Raw genomic sequence first — 10,150 nt, forward strand, 5'->3', positions numbered from 1 at the left:
TGTAGGAATGAGTTAACATTAGAAAATCTATGAGTGTAATTCACTACATGAATGGACAAAAAGAGAAAAATCACATGTTCATCTTATTAGGTCCAGAGACACTTAATAAATCTCAAAACCTACTTGTGATTTAAAAACAAAAAACAAAAACACACACACACGCAACCTCTCAGGAGAAAAGAAATAGAAAGAAACTTTACTTATTGAATGCTAACTCCCCTACCCCTAAACTGACCATAAACTTCATACCTAATGGAGAAACTGAAGGCACTTTTTCTTTGAGACAGGAATGCTGGCTGTTATCACTATTGTTCCATGTGTTATTGGAGACCCCGAGCAATGAAGATAAGACAAAGAAATAAGAGGTATAGGGATGGAAGGAAATGGATAAAAATATAATTATTTTCTTGATAATATGATTATCTACATAGAAAACACAGATAATCAACAGATCAACTATTAATAGAATAAGGTTCAGCAAGTCTGAGTAAAAAAAATCAGTATGCAAATATCAATATCACTCTTTTGTCCCCAAAATAACCAAATAATAATATTTTAGGAAATAAGAGAAAATAAACTAGAAAGATATAGAAATTAATATAACAAAGAATGCTTAAGATGTTTATAGAGAAAAACTAAAAACTGTCTAAGATGACATAAAAAGAAACAAATTATTCTCTAAATTCAATACAATTCCAATTAAAACTCTACAGGACTTTAAGGGAACTTGACAAACTGATTCCAAAATTGATATAGAAAAATGAAGGTGCATGAATACTAAAATGATTTTCAAAATTGGGTGGGGAAAGTCTCCTGTTATTAAGACAATACTCAGCTCAGTAATAAAAACACAAGGTGAATAAAATACTGCTAAAGGAACAAGTAGAACAGTTAAGCAGATTAGAGAGCCCAGAAATATATCCCTTGCATATGTGGAAACTTGGTAGTTGAAAAAGGTGACATCACTAATCAGTAAAGAATACTAATTTAGCAGATAGTACTGAGAAAATTAGCTCATTACACAGAAAAAATAAAGCTTGATTCCCACGTCAAATCATTCACAAAAACTCCAAATAAAGGACTGAATATAAAGGGGTTAAATATAAAAGAATGTTTTCGTGGTATAAGAAAGGACTTCTTAAACAAGATCCAGAAAAGTATGGGCAATAGGGAGAAAAAAAAGGATAGATTTAACATCAAAATGAAACATTTCTGTTCAATGAAGGAAGCCAGAGACAATACTTCAGAGAATATCTGCAAATCTAAAAGAAGACAGATAAGGAGTTACTATGTAGAATATACAATGACTCCCACAAATCAGTTAAAAAATTAGGAAGCCAATAACAGAAGGTGAAGAGTAGTCCATAAAAAAACAAAAAACAAAACAAAACAAAGAAACACAGGAAAAAAAAGAGTAGTCCATAGAAAGGGAAACCTGAATGGCTAGTAAGTGTATGAAGAGATGTTCAAGGTTAGTAATTACAAAAATGTAAGTTAAAATTAACAGTAAAATATCACTTTAGAAAGTCAGATATTATTAAGGGCTGTCAAGGATAGGAGAAAACCAAAACCCTCATGCCCTACTGGTTGGAGCATAAATGGTGGAGCCATTTTGATGAGTAATCTGGTAGTATTTAGTAAAATTAAGTATTATGCCCCAAGACCCAACCAGTATTTCCAGTTACATACCCCAGAGTAATTTTTGCACAAGTCCATAAGGAGATAGGTACAAAATATTTATCACAGAAGTATTTACTGTAGTAAGGATATGGAAAGAACACAGATATCTATCACTAGAGAAATGAAAAGGTAAATTATGCCATATGTACAAGATGGGAGAGATAAAACAGGAGTAGTGAACTAGATTTAAAAGTAACAAATAAGGGACTTCCCTGGTGGCACAGTGGTTAGGAATCTGCCTGCCAATGCAGGGGACAAGGGTTCGAGCCCTGGTCCGGGAAGATCCCACATGCCGCAGAGCAACTAAGCCTGTGTGCCACAACTACTGAGCCTGTGCTCTAGAGCCCGCGAGCCACAACTACTGAAGCCCGCGAGCCACAACTACTGAAGCCTGCGTGCCTAGAGCCCATGCTCTGCAACAAGAGAAGCCACCGTAATGAGAAGCCCGTGCACTGCAATGAAGAGTAGCCCCCACTCGCCACAACTAGAGAAAGCCCACGTGCAGCAATAAAGACCCCAACGTAGCCAAAAATAAATTAAATCTATTAAAAAAAGTTAAAAAAATAACAAATAAAAACAAATAACAAATAAATTTATATCATTTATGGAAACTAAAAATAGACATATGCATATTATTTTTTTAAGATATACACATACCTAAATAAACACATGGAAAGTAAGCTGAAAAAACATATGCCAAGGATTATGATCTTAATTTTGAATACTTGAGGTTAAAAAGAATCATTCAACTAAGGAAACTGGATATCAGAGAAGTTAAGTGACAAGGTCTCAATTCATGGCCAGCTGAAGAATGCAGGTCTCCACTCCTCAGATCTTTCTACTTTACCACACTCCTCTCCCCTGGGAAGCTGCAAAATGCATCTTTAAGATGGAAACCTGCCTGAGAGTTCACATATTTTGTCCTCAGAAGCACAATCTCACTTGTTAATTGTTTCCTGATTTTTGATGGCAGAAAATGACTACTATAATTCTGAGATATAATGACCTGTAAATTTAATTATTCTAATTGCTTCATGGGCATTCAAGTATGTAAGCAAATGTATACTTTCAGATAAAACACAATAATTTTAGGATAAGACATATTGTTCCACTGTCAATTTGAGGTTAATCAAAATACCAAAGCTTAATTGTTACAGCATTGTTTATGTTTGAACTAGTTCCTTGAAGATGAATCCAACATTTCAAGAATTCATGATTTTGGTGACGTTAACATTCAGCTATCTTGATATCCCCAGATATAACGAAAGTCGATAAGCTGAAAGGGCTTTGTTTACATATATAACGAATCCATTCTTCATAAACACTAGGTTTGACAGCTTTTGTAGGGATATAAAAATGTTAGGTAAAGCCATGGATTTCATACAATTTCATAGTTAACAGGCATCAAAGAAAAATTTTAAATTAAATGCTTATAAATATACGGTGTCGGAAAGGGGGAAAAACAGGTTTTAAAATATTCTATAGGAAGAGACACTTTAGAAGGCTGTTTGTTATTAACGTCTGGAGTTATGGTCTGCTGTACTGCAAATTTCCCCAAGTTATGCTGCTTACCATTCAGAAGATATAAAAAAGATGGACTATTGTTTTTTTAATCTTCAATTTATAATGAGAAACTAAGGACAGCGACTATTTAAAGAAGTTTCTCACAGTCCAATTGAAGAGCTGGAACACCCTTATCACTCCACTGAAGATGCTCATTAGCATGCCCAAAGACTTGTATTTTGCTAAATCCGAGGCCCCTTCTCTGCCCTCATCCTATTTAACCTCTCGGCAGCATTCACAGTTGATCACTCTGTTGTGAAATTTCTAGTTTCTTTTATACTACTCTATTTCCAAGCTCCTAGTTCACTTTTGTTTCTTTTGCTGGCTGGCTCTGCCTCTTGACAAAACTGTGCTTCCAGTCTTCCCATTTCATTTAATGATACCATTATCTACCAGTTGCTCAGTAAGAAACCTGGGAGCCATTCTTGTTGTCTCTTTCTTTACAACCCTCAATTCCAATTCATAAGCAAATCCCATTGCCTATCCCAATTCTGTGCTCTTTCCAAATCCTAGTCGCTTTCAAAAGCCTCTATTATATGTCCCAGACTTCTGCAATGGGCTCCTCCTGGTCTCCTGGTCACATTATTGCCCCAAATAATCATTTCTCCACACAATAGCCAGAGTCATCTTTTAAAATATCAGAATTTAAATTTCCAGTGGCTTCCCATTGTATTTAGAATAAAATCTCAACTCATTATCTCAAATTATAAGACTACCCATAATCTGGTCCCTGACTGGCTCTCTCATCTTGTTTAATATCACACTCTACTTTGCTTGAATTTAATATACCCGTCCCATCTCAGATGGACTTAACCTCTCTGCCTGGACTTCTCTTCCTGTAGATCTGCATGGCCAACTCCATTCCTCATTTCTGTGTGAAACCAACTTTCATATCCTCAGAGATGCCTGCCCCATCTTTACTGATTGAATTTTTCTCTATCTGAAATTATCTTATTTATCTGCTTCTCCCTATAGAACTAAGCTCTTTGAGCACAGGCATGATTTGTTCCTTACAATATCCTTCAACCTTAGGATATAGCACACAGTCCCTAGCACATAGTAGGCACACAATATATATGTTAAATAAACAGATGAGGTGGTTATAAAAAGGGCATGTTCCTTTAGTATTCTAAGCACTTTTAGATTTCTTTCCTGTCTCTTGGTGGTGAAGACAACGATTATGAGAAAGGGGAAAGATCAGGTTTTAAATATCAACTCTACCCTACTCAATAAAGTATATCAGTTTGTGGTCTATATTCTTTCACAATATAACTCACTTTTAAAAGGTCCAAGATAGGTAACCCTCCTTCGGTTGAAGGCCATTAACCTACGGAAGATCAATCATAACAACAAAACTTAAAATAGGTTTCTAGAAAGAAAACTATAAATTTCCATTCATTACTCTAAAATTGAGTTGGGACTGTAAAACTATGAAGTACAACAAATAAAAACACAACTCAAAATATTAGATGTATATTGCTTATGCAGTTCCTTGTTGGGATACTACTATCAACACATGACCTTCCACTGCTGTTTGAAATGCTGCTGAAGTAGGCAATAGTTAAACTGCCTCACTTTTTCTCCAACTTCCGCAACTTGGAAGGCCAAAGGATTTACAATATGCAGTGGCATTGGTTTTATACATTTACATTGGAACCTTGACCATAGGGCTATTAATCTGTAAGTTTTTTTGACTTTCAAAAGCTGACTGATTGCATTATTGTACTTTGAGGTCAGAGTTGGCCCATTCTACTAGGCTGAAGGTTACACCTGAGAACAATATTATTTTTATATACAAAAAAATTCACAAGTGGTTTCTTACGACATTGCAGCCCTTGAAGTATTCATTTTAGAGCACCATAATAGGGATTTGGGAGAGTACATTTCTTCCTCCTCTTGACTTAATTTCCTGCTTAGAAATGTTTAATTTTATACTGAAGGCTTAATTCCTGAGACATTTGCTTGCAACATGAATTGTTCCATAACAGACCATTAAACAGGGTTCAGGAGAGGCCAACTCCTCCGTGAATGCTGCAAAGCAGAACAAGGTAATCTTAAAAGTGGAAAATACTTAAACCCTGATTTCCAAAACAAATGAGTAAGACTTTCAGTACTGTTTTCTGAGAAACATACTTAAAATATTCAAAGGCTATTTTATTAAAGTATACATTGAATTATTTGATCAAATATATAAAGTGTACTATTTAAAGCCATTGTGCTGGTCTTGTGCTAATTGAGATTAATATTTACACAGTAAATATTTAAGAGGTAGATTATGTAATTTTTATTACTGATAAAGAATGTGTACTTCCAGTCAAAAACCATTGAGTACCTAAGTCTTAAAGCATCTTGTGACTCATCCTGCACATATCACTTGATTCTCAAGTATTAATTTGTGGGACTTCCAATTTCAGGTAGACATCCCCTGCCACGCTCCTAGTCACCTGCTTCCTACCACCTAGTTAGTGAGCTCAAGGAATTTGTGTCATTTTTAACACTAGCTTAAGAATAAGAAAATTGAGAAAACTCATAATGTAAACAACTATGTAACAAATTGCAAAATCAAACAACTTTGCATTTTCCATAACATCATTCCATTTCTTTGTTGACGTACAGTTGAAAATTTATTTTAATTATCCTCAGTGTTATTTAAAATAGATGCATAAAAACTTAGTATTTTACTAAATAGTAGGAGATAGGCAAACATTTTAACAAAAATTAGATATTCAACACAGCATTAATATGTTACTAATACAGTAAGCATGCAAACTTTTGACAACTTCATGGGATGATTAAAACTTATAGATTACTTTAACTCCATAAACTCACAAGATAAATAATGTCCAAAAAACCAACTTTTATCCACTGATTTAAAAATGCCCTATTTCAGACTTAAAAAACAACAAAAAAACCAACCTAATACCTCTGGATTAAATCTGGACACTGTCTTCCACACAAAACCTAAGTCAAACAAAGAAGTTGCTGGTACACTGGCAATTCTTTCAATGACATATGCCTGAGTAAGAAACAAATGATATTAATAATGGAAACTGGAAAAAAAATTACTGTGATGGACTGGGGAGTGAATTTTGTACTCCCACAAGTATGTATACACACACACACACGCACACACGTGCCTACAAAAAATAGTACTGGCCAGACATTAGCGTGGTTATTCTAATCGAGTTTACAACATAAAATCCTGGCCAAGGAGAAACAAAGTTGGCCCCAAACAGTAAGGTAAGTATTTAAGAAATAATTTTTTTCTTCCCTATCACAGGGTTTTAAGGTAGAGTTGGCATCTACCTTTGATGTCATAAGATTTGATGGCATAAGACTGGTTTTTAATTATTCCAGCAGGTTTAAAACTAACACATGACACTAAAGAAGTAAAAATTTAGAGAACCACACATTGGCTTCTTCTGGGACATTACCTAAGTTAAACAAATCTTTTCAAGATTCAAAAGCAAACTGAGTGATACTAAATTTTAACTTTTTGAGGAATATTTAGAATTACTGACACAGTTGTTTTGTGGTGCCTACTATCATTAAACATACATTCTCCAAACAGCATTACTATTTTAACTTGCCTTGAAATTCCCCAAGTTAAACCTTTTCAAATCTCATCTAGCGATTCAAAGTGAAGTAAACACAATTTTTCAACCACTGGTTAATCCATGCCATTAAGGGCACACACTAGCTAGAAGATACGTAGTAAAATTTAATAATCTTGAGTTAAACAGAGCCTGATATACTTACATTTAGAAAGTTAAGACTCTCTGGTATGCCTACATTAAGAAAGTTCTTATAAATTATTCCTACTTATAATTGTATCAAAACAAATATAGGATACTGCCTGGGGAGGAGGGGAAGAAAACCTAATACAAAGACAACAAAAACAAGTAAAACTCCAAAAAAAAAAGGAAAGGAGACAAATTTTGAATTTTGGTCACACAAATGAAAACCAAACTCCTTGGGCTTCAAGCTCTGGGACCTGACAGCCAGGCTCTTGTTCTAAGTCCCTGGATAGTATTAACACTTTGAAACAAAATAGTTAAAAGTCAATTCCTTAAAATGTTCTATGTCCATTATGTCTCAAAACAAAAACAAAACCAAAAAAACCCAAAAGCCAATTCTTTCTTTATTTTTTGTTACATATCTCAGTTCAAAATGATGTTTATCTCCTTCAAAATGTTATAAATCCTATATAAAAGATGAATAAATCCCATATAAAGAATGAAACTGCTAGCTTTACTAGAGATTTGCACGCTCAAGTTTTGCTTTAATGACCTAAATCAAATGAAAACTTCTCGGGTTTATTTAAAGCAGCACTAAAATATTATTATTTTTAAAAAGCAGGCTTGGTAAATAAATGTTTTAGAGTATCTCTGAGTCCCTTAAAAAATGTAAGAGGGAAACACCAGGCAAATACCTTTTTATCCTTGAGTAAACTGGTGTTCTATACCAGCATAATCTGCTTCATATGCTAACTGGACACTTTCACTCCCAAGCACAACCCAAAAGAAAAGTGTACTTACCTGAGTTTACTGAAGAATTATGAAGACTACTGATTAAAAAAGAAAATTCCTTTATAAATTTTTATTATTTAATATATCATGGATATATTAAATAAAAAGAGCAGCTGTTTCTCAGTCAGTGACAAACCGGTATCTAATTATAAGGTAATAAAAAAATACTACACTGCCCACAGTGTAGCCCATTTAAAATAGGCTTCACTAAAACTGTACCCTCATGTGAAATCAGATCCTTAGTAGTCTTGAAGGCTACACTACCAACCTTTAGTTAGAAGGGACTCCTGTAACGAAAGCAACTCTTAGTACACACATACACATCTCATCTCAACTTAAAGAACAAAAAAAGTTATGTTACATAAGATGTGGAGAAAAATATTTACTCAACAGCTTAAAAATTAGTTTAAGAGCTAGAATGAGTAATGGAAATCCAGTTCTTGCAACAGATAGTATCTATTTGTGGCAGCCAAAGATTACTGTGAAGTGAGTTTATCCAGGTTTAGGGTAAAAAGAAATATGGTGTAAACTACTTGTTACTACAGTTTTCACAAAAGAGGGCAAGATTTAATGAGCAATTTAAATGCTAAGAATTTGCCAATCAATTTTTTACTTTTCTTAAATTTAGTTATATTTTGATAAGCAATCTCTAAGAGTTCACCTCTAAAAGGTTTGATGCAAAAAACACAGAAAATGTTCAAAGGGAAAAAATAAAAACAAACATTTTTAAGTTCACCAGGCTGTTAGGATTTATCAAAAATCTGTGTTCAAGAACAAATGTGGCAAATGACTTTAAAAAAAAGAACAAACCCATATCTGGGGAATATTAAACAAAGTCTATGCGATACGTACAATTACAGTAAACTGAAGATTATGGTATAACTTTGGATGTTGTTAGACACTAAGCCTAGCTTCTCAAAAAATAACAAGTGCATGCTTTCCCTAGAAACTGGAAGATGCACTACTGCACGCAGCAAAGATACCACAGGAGAACTGGGCAGGTTAAGAGTTGGAGAGTAACAGTTAAACCACGTCATTCAAATCCCTTGAATTCTAATTCCATCAATTTAAATATAAGCAAACCCTTTTTCCAGTTATATCACATGCATACATAGTTGAATATAGGCACAGAAACTTGTCATTTTTATTTGGGTAACAAGAGTCTCTAAATTATGTTGAAAAATAAATCCTAATTATTACTACTCCTGTAAAAAAAAATTTAGCACATTTTTCACAAATGATTTATGCAGAAGAGAAAAAAATACACATAATTTTATAATATCTTAAACTTTTTTATTCCCTACCAGAGACATTAATTTTGTCTTTCATTTTCTTTCAGTTTTCTACATTTTCAAGTTGCACCTGTATTTAATACTGCTTTAATCTGCTAAAGACATTAACTGATTGCTCTCCTAAATCTAAGGATTATATAGTTTTAGTATAAATATATATCACATATTTTCATAAAATTTTGACAAAACCAAATAAGCCTGCCTTGTGTTTAAGTCCATGCTCCTTCCACTGTTTATAAAATCTGATTTAATGATCAAAAGTTCTTAGTTGTCATTCTTCAGTTACAAGAGTCTTCCTTCTGAACTGCCACTCACTTCTTTTTACATAGTAACAAGCAATAGAAAAACCAAAGAAATTATCTTAATCTTAGTTCTTCCTTTCGATTCTATAAAATAATGTGAACTTTGTTTTTTAAATGAAACGAATACATCCAAAACTCAATACATTCAAATGAGCTGCGTCTCCTTTAAGGTAGTCACCTTGGAAGGCCACAGTTCATTCTCCTAACTTCGCTACCACTGCTCAAAATACCTTTAAAACTCTTTTGCGATCGCCTTCAAAGACAGTTGCATACTTCCTACTGCTACCTCAAAGAGATTTAATTTTTGGAAACAGTCAAAAGACATTTGGTGCCCAAAAATGGTAACTATAAAACAATCAAGTTGGGTAATACTTTTTTTTTTTTTTTAACAATATGCAATCATAAAGTTAATAGTGTGTGTGACTTAAATTAGCTCTGAATGCAACTGTCAAAGAGCAAAACCCAAAAGGTTTTGAGCAATGGTAGATTGCTGGAATTCGGAAACAATTTTCCAGCATGGTCACGATGCAGGGTAACATTCATTTAGCTGTCTATATTCTGGCGTATTTGTTTAAAGTGAACATTCTGAGAGTTAGAATCTTTTAAAAAGGAGTATCATTCTTAAAAAAAAAAAAAAGGATTTTATTCCTTTAAAGTATCACTTTCAAAGTTAAGTACTATGCAAATGTTTTGTTAGAAACTAATTCTCCTTAAAAACTTGAAAGCAAATAACCAACTTATTTGCTCCCAGGCTTTTTATCATTAACTGAAGAAAAATAATTTG

The sequence above is a fragment of the Balaenoptera borealis genome (assembly GCF_965194805.1).
Source record: "Balaenoptera borealis genome assembly, chromosome: 3".
NCBI classification, from domain to species: Eukaryota; Metazoa; Chordata; class Mammalia; order Artiodactyla; family Balaenopteridae; genus Balaenoptera; species Balaenoptera borealis.